This window comes from Lissotriton helveticus, chromosome 3_1, assembly GCF_964261635.1.
Source record: "Lissotriton helveticus chromosome 3_1, aLisHel1.1, whole genome shotgun sequence".
Taxonomy (NCBI): Eukaryota; Metazoa; Chordata; class Amphibia; order Caudata; family Salamandridae; genus Lissotriton; species Lissotriton helveticus.
Genome location: NC_136061.1, coordinates 1352111914 through 1352127611, shown reverse-complemented (window position 1 = coordinate 1352127611; position 15698 = coordinate 1352111914).

The window sequence follows — 15698 nt, the reverse complement described above, 5'->3', positions numbered from 1 at the left end:
GAAGAGCAGCCAGGCACATTTTAGCAAGTTTTACTTGTAAGTGGGGTTGGAAACGCTTTTCAGGCTCAGTACTGGGCTTAAAGATGCAGCCCTGATGTCTCTCATGATAGCAGGTGGTTAAGTAGAAATTCGCTGCTCGGCTGACCCGGCAGGAACAAACGTATGCCAAAAATGTACGTAGAATGAGATTTTCAGTGAATAGCAGCCAGGCATATTTTAGCAAGTTTGTTTTACTTGTAAGTGGGGATGGAAACGCTTTTTAGGCTCAATACTGGGCTCAAAAGATGCAGCCCTGATGTCTCTCATGATAGAAGGTGTTTAAGTAGAAATACGCTGCTCGGCTGACCCTGCAGGAGCAAACGTATGCTAAAAATGTTCGTAGAATGAGATTTTCAGTGAAGAGCAGCCTGGCACATTTTAGCAAGTTTTACTTGTAAGGGGGGTTAGAAACGCTTTTCCATACTCAATACTGGGCTCAAAAGATGCAGCCCTGATGTCTCTCATGATAGCAGGTGGTTAAGTATAAATTCGCTGCTCGGCTGATCCAGCAGGAGCAAACATATGCGAAAAATGTACGTTGAAAGAGCTTTTCAGTGAAGAGCAGCCTGGCACATTTTAGCAAGTTTTACTTGTAAGTGGGGTTGGAAACGCTTTTCAGGCTCAATACTGGGCTCAAAAGATGCAGCCCTGATGTCTCTCATGATAGCAGGTGGTTAAGTAGAAATTCGCTGCTCGGCTGACCCTGCAGGAGCAAACGTATGCGAAAAATGTACGTAGAATGAGCTTTTCCGTGAAGAGCAGCCAGGCACATTTTAGCAAGTTTTACTTGTAAGTGGGGTTGGAAACGCTTTTCAGGCTCAGTACTGGGCTCAAAACATGCAGTCCTGATGTCTCTCATGATAGGAGGTGGTAAAGTAGAAATTCGCCGCTCGGCTGACCCTGCAGGAGCAAATGTATGCTAAAAATGTTCGTAGAATGAGATTTTCAGTGAAGAGGAGCCAGGCACATTTTAGCAAGTTTTACTTGTAAGTGGGGTTGGAAACGCTTTTCAGGCTCAATACTGGGCTCAAAAGATGCAGCCCTGATGTCTCTCATGATAGCAGGTGGTTAAGTAGAAATTCGCTGCTCGGCTGACCCTGCAGGAGCAAACGTATGCTAAAAATGTTCGTAGAATGAGATTTTCAGTGAAGAGCAGCCAGGCACATTTTAGCAAGTTTTACTTGTAAGTGGGGTTGGAAACGCTTTTCAGGCTCAATACTGGGCTCAAAAGATGCAGCCCTGATGTCTCTCATGATAGCAGGTGGTTAAGTAGAAATTCGCTGCTCGGCTGATCCAGCAGGAGCAAACATATGCGAAAAATTTACATAGAATGAGCTTTTCCGTGAAGAGCAGCCAGGCACATTTTAGCAAGTTTTACTTGTAAGTGGGGTTGGAAACGCTTTTCAGGCTCAGTACTGGGCTCAAAACATGCAGTCCTGATGTCTCTCATGATAGGAGGTGGTAAAGTAGAAATTCGCTGCTCGGCTGACCATGCAGGAGCAAATGTATGCTAAAAATGTTCGTAGAATGAGATTTTCAGTAAAGAGCAGCCAGGCACATTTTAGCAAGTTTTACTTGTAAGTGGGGTTGGAAACGCTTTTCAGGCTCAGTACTTGGCTCAAAAGATGCAGCCCTGATGTCTCTCATGATAGCAGGTGGTTAAGTAGAAATTCGCTGCTCGGCTGACCCTGCAGGAGCAAACATATGCTAAAAAAGTTCGTAGAATGAGATTTTCAGTGAAGAGCAGCCAGGCACATTTTAGCAAGTTTTACTTGTAAGTGGGGTTGGAAACGCTTTTCAGGCTGAATACTGGGCTCATAAGATGCAGCCCTGATGTCTCTCATGATAGGAGGTGGTTAAGTAGAAATTCGCTGCTCGGCTGAACCAGCAGGAGCAAACATATGCTAAAAATGTTCGTAGAATGAGTTTTTCAGTAAAGAGCAGCCAGGCACATTTTAGCAAGTTTTACTTGTAAATGGGGTTGGAAACGCTTTTCAGGCTCAGTACTGGGCTCAAAGATGCAGCCCTGATGTCTCTCATGATAGCAGGTGGTTAAGTAGAAATTCGCTGCTCGGCTGACCCGGCAGGAACAAACGTATGCCAAAAATGTACGTAGAATGAGATTTTCAGTGAATAGCAGCCAGGCACATTTTAGCAAGTTTTACTTGTAAGGGGGGTTAGAAACGCTTTTCCATACTCAATACTGGGCTCAAAAGATGCAGCCCTGATGTCTCTCTTGATAGCAGGTGGTTAAGTATAAATTCGCTGCTCGGCTGATCCAGCAGGAGCAAACATATGCGAAAAATGTACGTAGAATGAGCTTTTCCGTGAAGAGCAGCCAGGCACATTTTAGCAAGTTTTACTTGTAAGTGGGGTTGGAAACGCTTTTCAGGCTCAGTACTGGGCTCAAAACATGCAGTCCTGATGTCTCTCATGATAGGAGGTGGTAAAGTAGAAATTCGCTGCTCGGCTGACCCTGCAGGAGCAAACGTATGCTAAAAATGTTCGTAGAATGAGATTTTCAGTGAAGAGCAGCCAGGCACATTTTAGCAAGTTTTACTTGTAAGTGGGGTTGGAAACGCTTTTCAGGCTCAATACTGGGCTCAAAAGATGCAGCCCTGATATCTCTCATGATAGCAGGTGGTTAAGTAGAAATTCGCTGCTCGGCTGACCCTGCAGGAGCAAACGTATGCTAAAAATGTTCGTAGAATGAGATTTTCAGTGAAGAGCAGCCAGGCACATTTTAGCAAGTTTTACTTGTAAGTGGGGTTGGAAATGCTTTTCAGGCTCAATACTGGGCATAAAAGATGCAGCCCTGATGTCTCTCATGATAGCAGGTGGTTAAGTAGAAATTCGCTGCTCGGCTGATCCAGCAGGAGCAAACATATGCGAAAAATGTACGTAGAATGAGCTTTTCAGTGAAGAGCAGCCAGGCACATTTTAGCAAGTTTTACTTGTAAGTGGGGATGGAAACGCTTTTTAGGCTCAGTACTGGGCTCAAAAGATGCAGCCGTGATGTCTCTCATGATAGCAGGTGGTTACGTAGAAATTCGCTGCTCGGCTGACCCTGCAGGAGCAAACGTATGCTAAAAATGTTCGTAGAATGAGATTTTCAGTGAAGAGCAGCCAGGCACATTTTAGCAAGTTTTACTTGTAAGTGGGGTTGGAAATGCTTTTCAGGCTCAATACTGGGCTCAAAACATGCAGCCCTGATGTCTCTCATGATAGCAGGTGGTTAAGTAGAAATTCGCTGCTCGGCTGACCCTGCAGGATCAAACGTATGCTAAAAATGTTCGTAGAATGAGCTTTTCAGTGAAGAGCAGCCAGGCACATTTTAACAAGTTTTACTTGTAAGTGGGGTTGGAAACACTTTTTAGGCTCAGTACTGGGCTCAAAAGATGCAGCCCTGATGTCTCTCATGATAGCAGGTGGTTAAGTAGAAATTCGCTGCTCGGCTGACCCTGCAGGAGCAAACGTATGCTAAAAATGTTCGTAGAATGAGATTTTCAGTGAAGAGCAGCCTGGCACATTTTAGCAAGTTTTACTTGTAAGTGGGGTGGAAACGCTTTTCCATACTCAATACTGGGCTCAAAAGATGCAGCCCTGATGTCTCTCATGATAGCAGGTGGTTAAGTAGAAATTCGCTGCTCGGCTGAACCTGCAGGAGCAAATGTATGCTAAAAATGTTCGTAGAATGAGATTTTCAGTGAAGAGCGGCCAGGCACATTTTAGCAAGTTTTACTTGTAAGTGGGGTTGGAAACGCTTTTCAGGCTCAATACTGGGCTCAAAACATGCAGCCCTGATGTCTCTCATGATAGCAGGTGGTTAAGTAGAAATTCGCTGCTCGGCTGACCCAGCAGGAACAAACGTATGCCAAAAATGTACGTAGAATGAGATTTTCAGTGAATAGCAGCCAGGCACATTTTAGCAAGTTGTACTTGTAAGTGGGGATGGAAACGCTTTTTAGGTTCAGTACTGGGCTCAAAAGATGCAGCCCTGATGTCTCTCATGATAGCAGGTGGTTAAGTAGAAATTCGCTGCTCGGCTGACCCTGCAGGAGCAAATGTATGCTAAAAATGTTCGTAGAATGAGATTTTCAGTGAAGAGCAGCCAGGCACATTTTAGCAAGTTTTACTTGTAAGTGGGGTTGGAAACGCTTTTCAGGCTCAATACTGGGCTCAAAAGATGCAGCCCTGATGTCTCTCATGATAGCAGGTGGTTAAGTATAAATTCGCTGCTCGGCTGATCCAGCAGGAGCAAACATATGCGAAAAATGTACGTAGAATGAGCTTTTCAGTGAAGAGCAGCCTGGCACATTTTAGCAAGTTTTACTTGTAAGTGGGGTTGGAAACGCTTTTCAGGCTCAATACTGGGCTCAAAAGATGCAGCCCTGATGTCTCTCATGATAGCAGGTGGTTAAGTAGAAATTCGCTGCTCGGCTGACCCTGCAGGAGCAAACGTATGCGAAAAATGTACGTAGAATGAGCTTTTCCGTGAAGAGCAGCCAGGCACATTTTAGCAAGTTTTACTTGTAAGTGGGGTTGGAAACGCTTTTCAGGCTCAGTACTGGGCTCAAAACATGCAGTCCTGATGTCTCTCATGATAGGAGGTGGTAAAGTAGAAATTCGCCGCTCGGCTGACCCTGCAGGAGCAAATGTATGCTAAAAATGTTCGTAGAATGAGATTTTCAGTGAAGAGGAGCCAGGCACATTTTAGCAAGTTTTACTTGTAAGTGGGGTTGGAAACGCTTTTTCAGGCTCAATACTGGGCTCAAAAGATGCAGCCCTGATGTCTCTCATGATAGCAGGTGGTTAAGTAGAAATTCGCTGCTCGGCTGACCCTGCAGGAGCAAACGTATGCTAAAAATGTTCGTAGAATGAGATTTTCAGTGAAGAGCAGCCAGGCACATTTTAGCAAGTTTTACTTGTAAGTGGGGTTGGAAACGCTTTTCAGGCTCAATACTGGGCTCAAAAGATGCAGCCCTGATGTCTCTCATGATAGCAGGTGGTTAAGTAGAAATTCGCTGCTCGGCTGATCCAGCAGGAGCAAACATATGCGAAAAATTTACATAGAATGAGCTTTTCCGTGAAGAGCAGCCAGGCACATTTTAGCAAGTTTTACTTGTAAGTGGGGTTGGAAACGCTTTTCAGGCTCAGTACTGGGCTCAAAACATGCAGTCCTGATGTCTCTCATGATAGGAGGTGGTAAAGTAGAAATTCGCTGCTCGGCTGACCATGCAGGAGCAAATGTATGCTAAAAATGTTCGTAGAATGAGATTTTCAGTAAAGAGCAGCCAGGCACATTTTAGCAAGTTTTACTTGTAAGTGGGGTTGGAAACGCTTTTCAGGCTCAGTACTTGGCTCAAAAGATGCAGCCCTGATGTCTCTCATGATAGCAGGTGGTTAAGTAGAAATTCGCTGCTCGGCTGACCCTGCAGGAGCAAACATATGCTAAAAAAGTTCGTAGAATGAGATTTTCAGTGAAGAGCAGCCAGGCACATTTTAGCAAGTTTTACTTGTAAGTGGGGTTGGAAACGCTTTTCAGGCTGAATACTGGGCTCATAAGATGCAGCCCTGATGTCTCTCATGATAGGAGGTGGTTAAGTAGAAATTCGCTGCTCGGCTGAACCAGCAGGAGCAAACATATGCTAAAAATGTTCGTAGAATGAGTTTTTCAGTAAAGAGCAGCCAGGCACATTTTAGCAAGTTTTACTTGTAAATGGGGTTGGAAACGCTTTTCAGGCTCAGTACTGGGCTCAAAGATGCAGCCCTGATGTCTCTCATGATAGCAGGTGGTTAAGTAGAAATTCGCTGCTCGGCTGACCCGGCAGGAACAAACGTATGCCAAAAATGTACGTAGAATGAGATTTTCAGTGAATAGCAGCCAGGCACATTTTAGCAAGTTTTACTTGTAAGGGGGGTTAGAAACGCTTTTCCATACTCAATACTAGGCTCAAAAGATGCAGCCCTGATGTCTCTCTTGATAGCAGGTGGTTAAGTATAAATTCGCTGCTCGGCTGATCCAGCAGGAGCAAACATATGCGAAAAATGTACGTAGAATGAGCTTTTCCGTGAAGAGCAGCCAGGCACATTTTAGCAAGTTTTACTTGTAAGTGGGGTTGGAAACGCTTTTCAGGCTCAGTACTGGGCTCAAAACATGCAGTCCTGATGTCTCTCATGATAGGAGGTGGTAAAGTAGAAATTCGCTGCTCGGCTGACCCTGCAGGAGCAAACGTATGCTAAAAATGTTCGTAGAATGAGATTTTCAGTGAAGAGCAGCCAGGCACATTTTAGCAAGTTTTACTTGTAAGTGGGGTTGGAAACGCTTTTCAGGCTCAATACTGGGCTCAAAAGATGCAGCCCTGATATCTCTCATGATAGCAGGTGGTTAAGTAGAAATTCGCTGCTCGGCTGACCCTGCAGGAGCAAACGTATGCTAAAAATGTTCGTAGAATGAGATTTTCAGTGAAGAGCAGCCAGGCACATTTTAGCAAGTTTTACTTGTAAGTGGGGTTGGAAATGCTTTTCAGGCTCAATACTGGGCATAAAAGATGCAGCCCTGATGTCTCTCATGATAGCAGGTGGTTAAGTAGAAATTCGCTGCTCGGCTGATCCAGCAGGAGCAAACATATGCGAAAAATGTACGTAGAATGAGCTTTTCAGTGAAGAGCAGCCAGGCACATTTTAGCAAGTTTTACTTGTAAGTGGGGATGGAAACGCTTTTTAGGCTCAGTACTGGGCTCAAAAGATGCAGCCGTGATGTCTCTCATGATAGCAGGTGGTTACGTAGAAATTCGCTGCTCGGCTGACCCTGCAGGAGCAAACGTATGCTAAAAATGTTCGTAGAATGAGATTTTCAGTGAAGAGCAGCCAGGCACATTTTAGCAAGTTTTACTTGTAAGTGGGGTTGGAAATGCTTTTCAGGCTCAATACTGGGCTCAAAACATGCAGCCCTGATGTCTCTCATGATAGCAGGTGGTTAAGTAGAAATTCGCTGCTCGGCTGACCCTGCAGGATCAAACGTATGCTAAAAATGTTCGTAGAATGAGCTTTTCAGTGAAGAGCAGCCAGGCACATTTTAACAAGTTTTACTTGTAAGTGGGGTTGGAAACACTTTTTAGGCTCAGTACTGGGCTCAAAAGATGCAGCCCTGATGTCTCTCATGATAGCAGGTGGTTAAGTAGAAATTCGCTGCTCGGCTGACCCTGCAGGAGCAAACGTATGCTAAAAATGTTCGTAGAATGAGATTTTCAGTGAAGAGCAGCCTGGCACATTTTAGCAAGTTTTACTTGTAAGTGGGGTGGAAACGCTTTTCCATACTCAATACTGGGCTCAAAAGATGCAGCCCTGATGTCTCTCATGATAGCAGGTGGTTAAGTAGAAATTCGCTGCTCGGCTGAACCTGCAGGAGCAAATGTATGCTAAAAATGTTCGTAGAATGAGATTTTCAGTGAAGAGCGGCCAGGCACATTTTAGCAAGTTTTACTTGTAAGTGGGGTTGGAAACGCTTTTCAGGCTCAATACTGGGCTCAAAACATGCAGCCCTGATGTCTCTCATGATAGCAGGTGGTTAAGTAGAAATTCGCTGCTCGGCTGACCCAGCAGGAACAAACGTATGCCAAAAATGTACGTAGAATGAGATTTTCAGTGAATAGCAGCCAGGCACATTTTAGCAAGTTGTACTTGTAAGTGGGGATGGAAACGCTTTTTAGGTTCAGTACTGGGCTCAAAAGATGCAGCCCTGATGTCTCTCATGATAGCAGGTGGTTAAGTAGAAATTCGCTGCTCGGCTGACCCTGCAGGAGCAAATGTATGCTAAAAATGTTCGTAGAATGAGATTTTCAGTGAAGAGCAGCCAGGCACATTTTAGCAAGTTTTACTTGTAAGTGGGGTTGGAAACGCTTTTCAGGCTCAATACTGGGCTCAAAAGATGCAGCCCTGATGTCTCTCATGATAGCAGGTGGTTAAGTAGAAATTTGCTGCTCGGCTGACCCTGCAGGAGCAAACGTATGCTAACAATGTTCGTAGAATGAGATTTTCAGTGAAGAGCAGCCAGGCACATTTTAGCAAGTTTTACTTGTAAGTGGGGTTGGAAACGCTTTTCAGGCTCAATACTGGGCTCAAAACATGCAGCCCTGATGTCTCTCATGATAGCAGGTGGTTAAAGTAGAAATTCGCTGCTCGGCTGACCCTGCAGGAGCAAACGTATGCTAAAAATGTTCGTAGAATGAGCTTTTCAGTGAAGAGCAGCCAGGCACATTTTAGCAAGTTTTACTTGTAAGTGGGGTTGGAAACGCTTTTCAGGCTCAATACTGGACTCAAAACATGCAGCCCTGATGTCTCTCATGATAGCAGGTGGTTAAGTAGAAATTCGCTTCTCGGCTGACCCTGCAGGAGCAAACGTATGCTAAAAATGTTCGTAGAATGAGATTTTCAGTGAAGAGCAGCCAGGCACATTTTAGCAAGTTTTACTTGTAAGTGGGGTTGGAAACGCTTTTCAGGCTCAGTACTGGCTCAAAAGATGCAGCCCTGATGTCTCTCATGATAGCAGGTGGTTAAGTAGAAATTCGCTGCTCGGCTGACCCTGCAGGAGCAAACGTATGCTAAAAATGTTCGTAGAATGAGATTTTCAGTGAAGAGTAGCCAGGCACATTTTAGCAGGTTTTACTTGTAGTGGGGTTGGAAACGCTTTTCAGGCTCAATACTGGGCTCAAAACATGCAGCCCTGATGTCTCTCATGATAGCAGGTGGTTAAGTAGAAATTCGCTGCTCGGCTGACCCTGCAGGAGCAAACGTATGCTAAAAATGTTCGTAGAATGAGATTTTCAGTGAAGAGCAGCCTGGCACATTTTAGCAAATTTTACTTGTAATGGGGGTTGGAAACGCTTTTCCATACTCAATACTGGGCTCAAAAGATGCAGCCCTGATGTCTCTCATGATAGCAGGTGGTTAAGTAGAAATTCGCTGCTCGGCTGATCCAGCAGGAGCAAACATATGCGAAAAATGTACGTAGAATGAGCTTTTTAGTGAAGAGCAGCCAGGCACATTTGAGCAAGTTTTACTTGTAAGTGGGGTTGGAAACACTTTTCAGGCTCAGTACTGGCCTCAAAAGATGCAGCCCTGATGTCTCTCATGATAGCAGGTGGTTAAGTAGAAATTCGCTGCTCGGCTGACCCTGTAGGATCAAACGTATGCTAAAAATGTTCGTAGAATGAGATTTTCAGTGAAGAGCAGCCAGGCACATTTTAGCAAGTTTTACTTGTGAGTGGGGTTGGAAACGCTTTTCAGGCTCAATACTGGGCTCAAAACATGCAGCCCTGATGTCTCTCATGATAGCAGGTGGTTAAGTAGAAATTCGCTGCTCGGCTGACCCAGCAGGAACAAACGTATGCCAAAAATGTACGTAGAATGAGATTTTCAGTGAATAGCAGCCAGGCACATTTTAGCAAGTTGTACTTGTAAGTGGGGATGGAAACGCTTTTTAGGTTCAGTACTGGGCTCAAAAGATGCAGCCCTGATGTCTCTCATGATAGCAGGTGGTTAAGTAGAAATTCGCTGCTCGGCTGACCCTGCAGGAGCAAATGTATGCTAAAAATGTTCGTAGAATGAGATTTTCAGTGAAGAGCAGCCAGGCACATTTTAGCAAGTTTTACTTGTAAGTGGGGTTGGAAACGCTTTTCAGGCTCAATACTGGGCTCAAAAGATGCAGCCCTGATGTCTCTCATGATAGCAGGTGGTTAAGTAGAAATTTGCTGCTCGGCTGACCCTGCAGGAGCAAACGTATGCTAACAATGTTCGTAGAATGAGATTTTCAGTGAAGAGCAGCCAGGCACATTTTAGCAAGTTTTACTTGTAAGTGGGGTTGGAAACGCTTTTCAGGCTCAATACTGGGCTCAAAACATGCAGCCCTGATGTCTCTCATGATAGCAGGTGGTTAAAGTAGAAATTCGCTGCTCGGCTGACCCTGCAGGAGCAAACGTATGCTAAAAATGTTCGTAGAATGAGCTTTTCAGTGAAGAGCAGCCAGGCACATTTTAGCAAGTTTTACTTGTAAGTGGGGTTGGAAACGCTTTTCAGGCTCAATACTGGACTCAAAACATGCAGCCCTGATGTCTCTCATGATAGCAGGTGGTTAAGTAGAAATTCGCTGCTCGGCTGACCCTGCAGGAGCAAACGTATGCTAAAAATGTTCGTAGAATGAGATTTTCAGTGAAGAGCAGCCAGGCACATTTTAGCAAGTTTTACTTGTAAGTGGGGTTGGAAACGCTTTTCAGGCTCAGTACTGGCTCAAAAGATGCAGCCCTGATGTCTCTCATGATAGCAGGTGGTTAAGTAGAAATTCGCTGCTCGGCTGACCCTGCAGGAGCAAACGTATGCTAAAAATGTTCGTAGAATGAGATTTTCAGTGAAGAGTAGCCAGGCACATTTTAGCAGGTTTTACTTGTAGTGGGGTTGGAAACGCTTTTCAGGCTCAATACTGGGCTCAAAACATGCAGCCCTGATGTCTCTCATGATAGCAGGTGGTTAAGTAGAAATTCGCTGCTCGGCTGACCCTGCAGGAGCAAACGTATGCTAAAAATGTTCGTAGAATGAGCTTTTCAGTGAAGAGCAGCCAGGCACATTTTAACAAGTTTTACTTGTAAGTGGGGTTGGAAACGCTTTTCAGGCTCAGTACTGGGCTCAAAAGATGCAGCCCTGATGTCTCTCATGATAGCAGGTGGTTCAGTAGAAATTCGCTGCTCGGCTGATCCAGCAGGAGCAAACATATGCGAAAAATGTACGTAGAATGAGCTTTTTAGTGAAGAGCAGCCAGGCACATTTTAGCAAGTTTTACTTGTAAGTGGGGTTGGAAACACTTTTCAGGCTCAGTACTGGCCTCAAAAGATGCAGCCCTGATGTCTCTCATGATAGCAGGTGGTTAAGTAGAAATTTGCTGCTCGGCTGACCCTGTAGGATCAAACGTATGCTAAAAATGTTCGTAGAATGAGCTTTTCAGTGAAGAGCAGCCAGGCACATTTTAACAAGTTTTACTTGTAAGTGGGGTTGGAAACGCTTTTCAGGCTCAGTACTGGGCTCAAAAGATGCAGCCCTGATGTCTCTCATGATAGCAGGTGGTTAAGTCGAAATTCGCTGCTCGGCTGACCCTGCAGGAGCAAACGTATGCTAAAAATGTTCTTAGAATGAGATTTTCAGTGAAGAGCAGCCTGGCACATTTTTGCAAGTTTTACTTGTAAGGGGGGTTGGAAACGCTTTTCCATACTCAATACTGGGCTCAAAAGATGCAGCCCTGATGTCTCTCATGATAGCAGGTGGTTAAGTAGAAATTCGCTGCTCGGCTGATCCAGCAGGAGCAAACATATGCGAAAAATGTACGTAGAATGAGCTTTTCAGTGAAGAGCAGCCAGGCACATTTTAGCAAGTTTTAGTTGTAAGTGGGGTTGGAAACGCTTTTCAGGCTCAGTACTGGCCTCAAAAGATGCAGCCCTGATGTCTCTCATGATAGCAGGTGGTTAAGTAGAAATTCGCTGCTCAGCTGACCCTGCAGGAGCAAACGTATGCTAAAAATGTTCGTAGAATGAGCTTTTCAGTGAAGAGCAGCCAGGCACATTTTAGCAAGTTTTACTTGAGGGGGTGGAAACGCTTTTCAGGCTCAGTACTGGGCTCAAAAGAAGCAGCCCTGATGCCTCTCATGATAGCAGGTGGTTAAGTAGAAATTCGCTGCTCGGCTGACCCAGCAGGAACAAACGTATGCCAAAAATGTACGTAGAATGAGATTTTCAGTGAAGAGCAGCCAGGCACATTTTAGCAAGTTTTACTTGTAAGTGGGGTTGGAAACGCTTTTCAGGCTCAATACTGGGCTCAAAAGATGCAGCCCTGATGTCTCTCATGATAGCAGGTGGTTAAGTAGAAATTCGCTGCTCGGCTGATCCAGCAGGAGCAAACATATGCGAAAAATGTACGTAGAATGAGATTTTCAGTGAAGAGCAGCCAGGCACATTTTAGCAAGTTTTACTTGTAAGTGGGGTTGGAAACGCTTTTCAGGCTCAGTACTGGGCTTAAAGATGCAGCCCTGATGTCTCTCATGATAGCAGGTGGTTAAGTAGAAATTCGCTGCTCGGCTGACCCGGCAGGAACAAACGTATGCCAAAAATGTACGTAGAATGAGATTTTCAGTGAATAGCAGCCAGGCATATTTTAGCAAGTTTGTTTTACTTGTAAGTGGGGATGGAAACGCTTTTTAGGCTCAATACTGGGCTCAAAAGATGCAGCCCTGATGTCTCTCATGATAGAAGGTGTTTAAGTAGAAATACGCTGCTCGGCTGACCCTGCAGGAGCAAACGTATGCTAAAAATGTTCGTAGAATGAGATTTTCAGTGAAGAGCAGCCTGGCACATTTTAGCAAGTTTTACTTGTAAGGGGGGTTAGAAACGCTTTTCCATACTCAATACTGGGCTCAAAAGATGCAGCCCTGATGTCTCTCATGATAGCAGGTGGTTAAGTATAAATTCGCTGCTCGGCTGATCCAGCAGGAGCAAACATATGCGAAAAATGTACGTAGAATGAGCTTTTCAGTGAAGAGCAGCCTGGCACATTTTAGCAAGTTTTACTTGTAAGTGGGGTTGGAAACGCTTTTCAGGCTCAATACTGGGCTCAAAAGATGCAGCCCTGATGTCTCTCATGATAGCAGGTGGTTAAGTAGAAATTCGCTGCTCGGCTGACCCTGCAGGAGCAAACGTATGCGAAAAATGTACGTAGAATGAGCTTTTCCGTGAAGAGCAGCCAGGCACATTTTAGCAAGTTTTACTTGTAAGTGGGGTTGGAAACGCTTTTCAGGCTCAGTACTGGGCTCAAAACATGCAGTCCTGATGTCTCTCATGATAGGAGGTGGTAAAGTAGAAATTCGCCGCTCGGCTGACCCTGCAGGAGCAAATGTATGCTAAAAATGTTCGTAGAATGAGATTTTCAGTGAAGAGGAGCCAGGCACATTTTAGCAAGTTTTACTTGTAAGTGGGGTTGGAAACGCTTTTCAGGCTCAATACTGGGCTCAAAAGATGCAGCCCTGATGTCTCTCATGATAGCAGGTGGTTAAGTAGAAATTCGCTGCTCGGCTGACCCTGCAGGAGCAAACGTATGCTAAAAATGTTCGTAGAATGAGATTTTCAGTGAAGAGCAGCCAGGCACATTTTAGCAAGTTTTACTTGTAAGTGGGGTTGGAAACGCTTTTCAGGCTCAATACTGGGCTCAAAAGATGCAGCCCTGATGTCTCTCATGATAGCAGGTGGTTAAGTAGAAATTCGCTGCTCGGCTGATCCAGCAGGAGCAAACATATGCGAAAAATTTACATAGAATGAGCTTTTCCGTGAAGAGCAGCCAGGCACATTTTAGCAAGTTTTACTTGTAAGTGGGGTTGGAAACGCTTTTCAGGCTCAGTACTGGGCTCAAAACATGCAGTCCTGATGTCTCTCATGATAGGAGGTGGTAAAGTAGAAATTCGCTGCTCGGCTGACCATGCAGGAGCAAATGTATGCTAAAAATGTTCGTAGAATGAGATTTTCAGTAAAGAGCAGCCAGGCACATTTTAGCAAGTTTTACTTGTAAGTGGGGTTGGAAACGCTTTTCAGGCTCAGTACTTGGCTCAAAAGATGCAGCCCTGATGTCTCTCATGATAGCAGGTGGTTAAGTAGAAATTCGCTGCTCGGCTGACCCTGCAGGAGCAAACATATGCTAAAAAAGTTCGTAGAATGAGATTTTCAGTGAAGAGCAGCCAGGCACATTTTAGCAAGTTTTACTTGTAAGTGGGGTTGGAAACGCTTTTCAGGCTGAATACTGGGCTCATAAGATGCAGCCCTGATGTCTCTCATGATAGGAGGTGGTTAAGTAGAAATTCGCTGCTCGGCTGAACCAGCAGGAGCAAACATATGCTAAAAATGTTCGTAGAATGAGTTTTTCAGTAAAGAGCAGCCAGGCACATTTTAGCAAGTTTTACTTGTAAATGGGGTTGGAAACGCTTTTCAGGCTCAGTACTGGGCTCAAAGATGCAGCCCTGATGTCTCTCATGATAGCAGGTGGTTAAGTAGAAATTCGCTGCTCGGCTGACCCGGCAGGAACAAACGTATGCCAAAAATGTACGTAGAATGAGATTTTCAGTGAATAGCAGCCAGGCACATTTTAGCAAGTTTTACTTGTAAGGGGGGTTAGAAACGCTTTTCCATACTCAATACTGGGCTCAAAAGATGCAGCCCTGATGTCTCTCTTGATAGCAGGTGGTTAAGTATAAATTCGCTGCTCGGCTGATCCAGCAGGAGCAAACATATGCGAAAAATGTACGTAGAATGAGCTTTTCCGTGAAGAGCAGCCAGGCACATTTTAGCAAGTTTTACTTGTAAGTGGGGTTGGAAACGCTTTTCAGGCTCAGTACTGGGCTCAAAACATGCAGTCCTGATGTCTCTCATGATAGGAGGTGGTAAAGTAGAAATTCGCTGCTCGGCTGACCCTGCAGGAGCAAACGTATGCTAAAAATGTTCGTAGAATGAGATTTTCAGTGAAGAGCAGCCAGGCACATTTTAGCAAGTTTTACTTGTAAGTGGGGTTGGAAACGCTTTTCAGGCTCAATACTGGGCTCAAAAGATGCAGCCCTGATATCTCTCATGATAGCAGGTGGTTAAGTAGAAATTCGCTGCTCGGCTGACCCTGCAGGAGCAAACGTATGCTAAAAATGTTCGTAGAATGAGATTTTCAGTGAAGAGCAGCCAGGCACATTTTAGCAAGTTTTACTTGTAAGTGGGGTTGGAAATGCTTTTCAGGCTCAATACTGGGCATAAAAGATGCAGCCCTGATGTCTCTCATGATAGCAGGTGGTTAAGTAGAAATTCGCTGCTCGGCTGATCCAGCAGGAGCAAACATATGCGAAAAATGTACGTAGAATGAGCTTTTCAGTGAAGAGCAGCCAGGCACATTTTAGCAAGTTTTACTTGTAAGTGGGGATGGAAACGCTTTTTAGGCTCAGTACTGGGCTCAAAAGATGCAGCCGTGATGTCTCTCATGATAGCAGGTGGTTACGTAGAAATTCGCTGCTCGGCTGACCCTGCAGGAGCAAACGTATGCTAAAAATGTTCGTAGAATGAGATTTTCAGTGAAGAGCAGCCAGGCACATTTTAGCAAGTTTTACTTGTAAGTGGGGTTGGAAATGCTTTTCAGGCTCAATACTGGGCTCAAAACATGCAGCCCTGATGTCTCTCATGATAGCAGGTGGTTAAGTAGAAATTCGCTGCTCGGCTGACCCTGCAGGATCAAACGTATGCTAAAAATGTTCGTAGAATGAGCTTTTCAGTGAAGAGCAGCCAGGCACATTTTAACAAGTTTTACTTGTAAGTGGGGTTGGAAACACTTTTTAGGCTCAGTACTGGGCTCAAAAGATGCAGCCCTGATGTCTCTCATGATAGCAGGTGGTTAAGTAGAAATTCGCTGCTCGGCTGACCCTGCAGGAGCAAACGTATGCTAAAAATGTTCGTAGAATGAGATTTTCAGTGAAGAGCAGCCTGGCACATTTTAGCAAGTTTTACTTGTAAGTGGGGTGGAAACGCTTTTCCATACTCAATACTGGGCTCAAAAGATGCAGCCCTGATGTCTCTCATGATAGCAGGTGGTTAAGTAGAAAT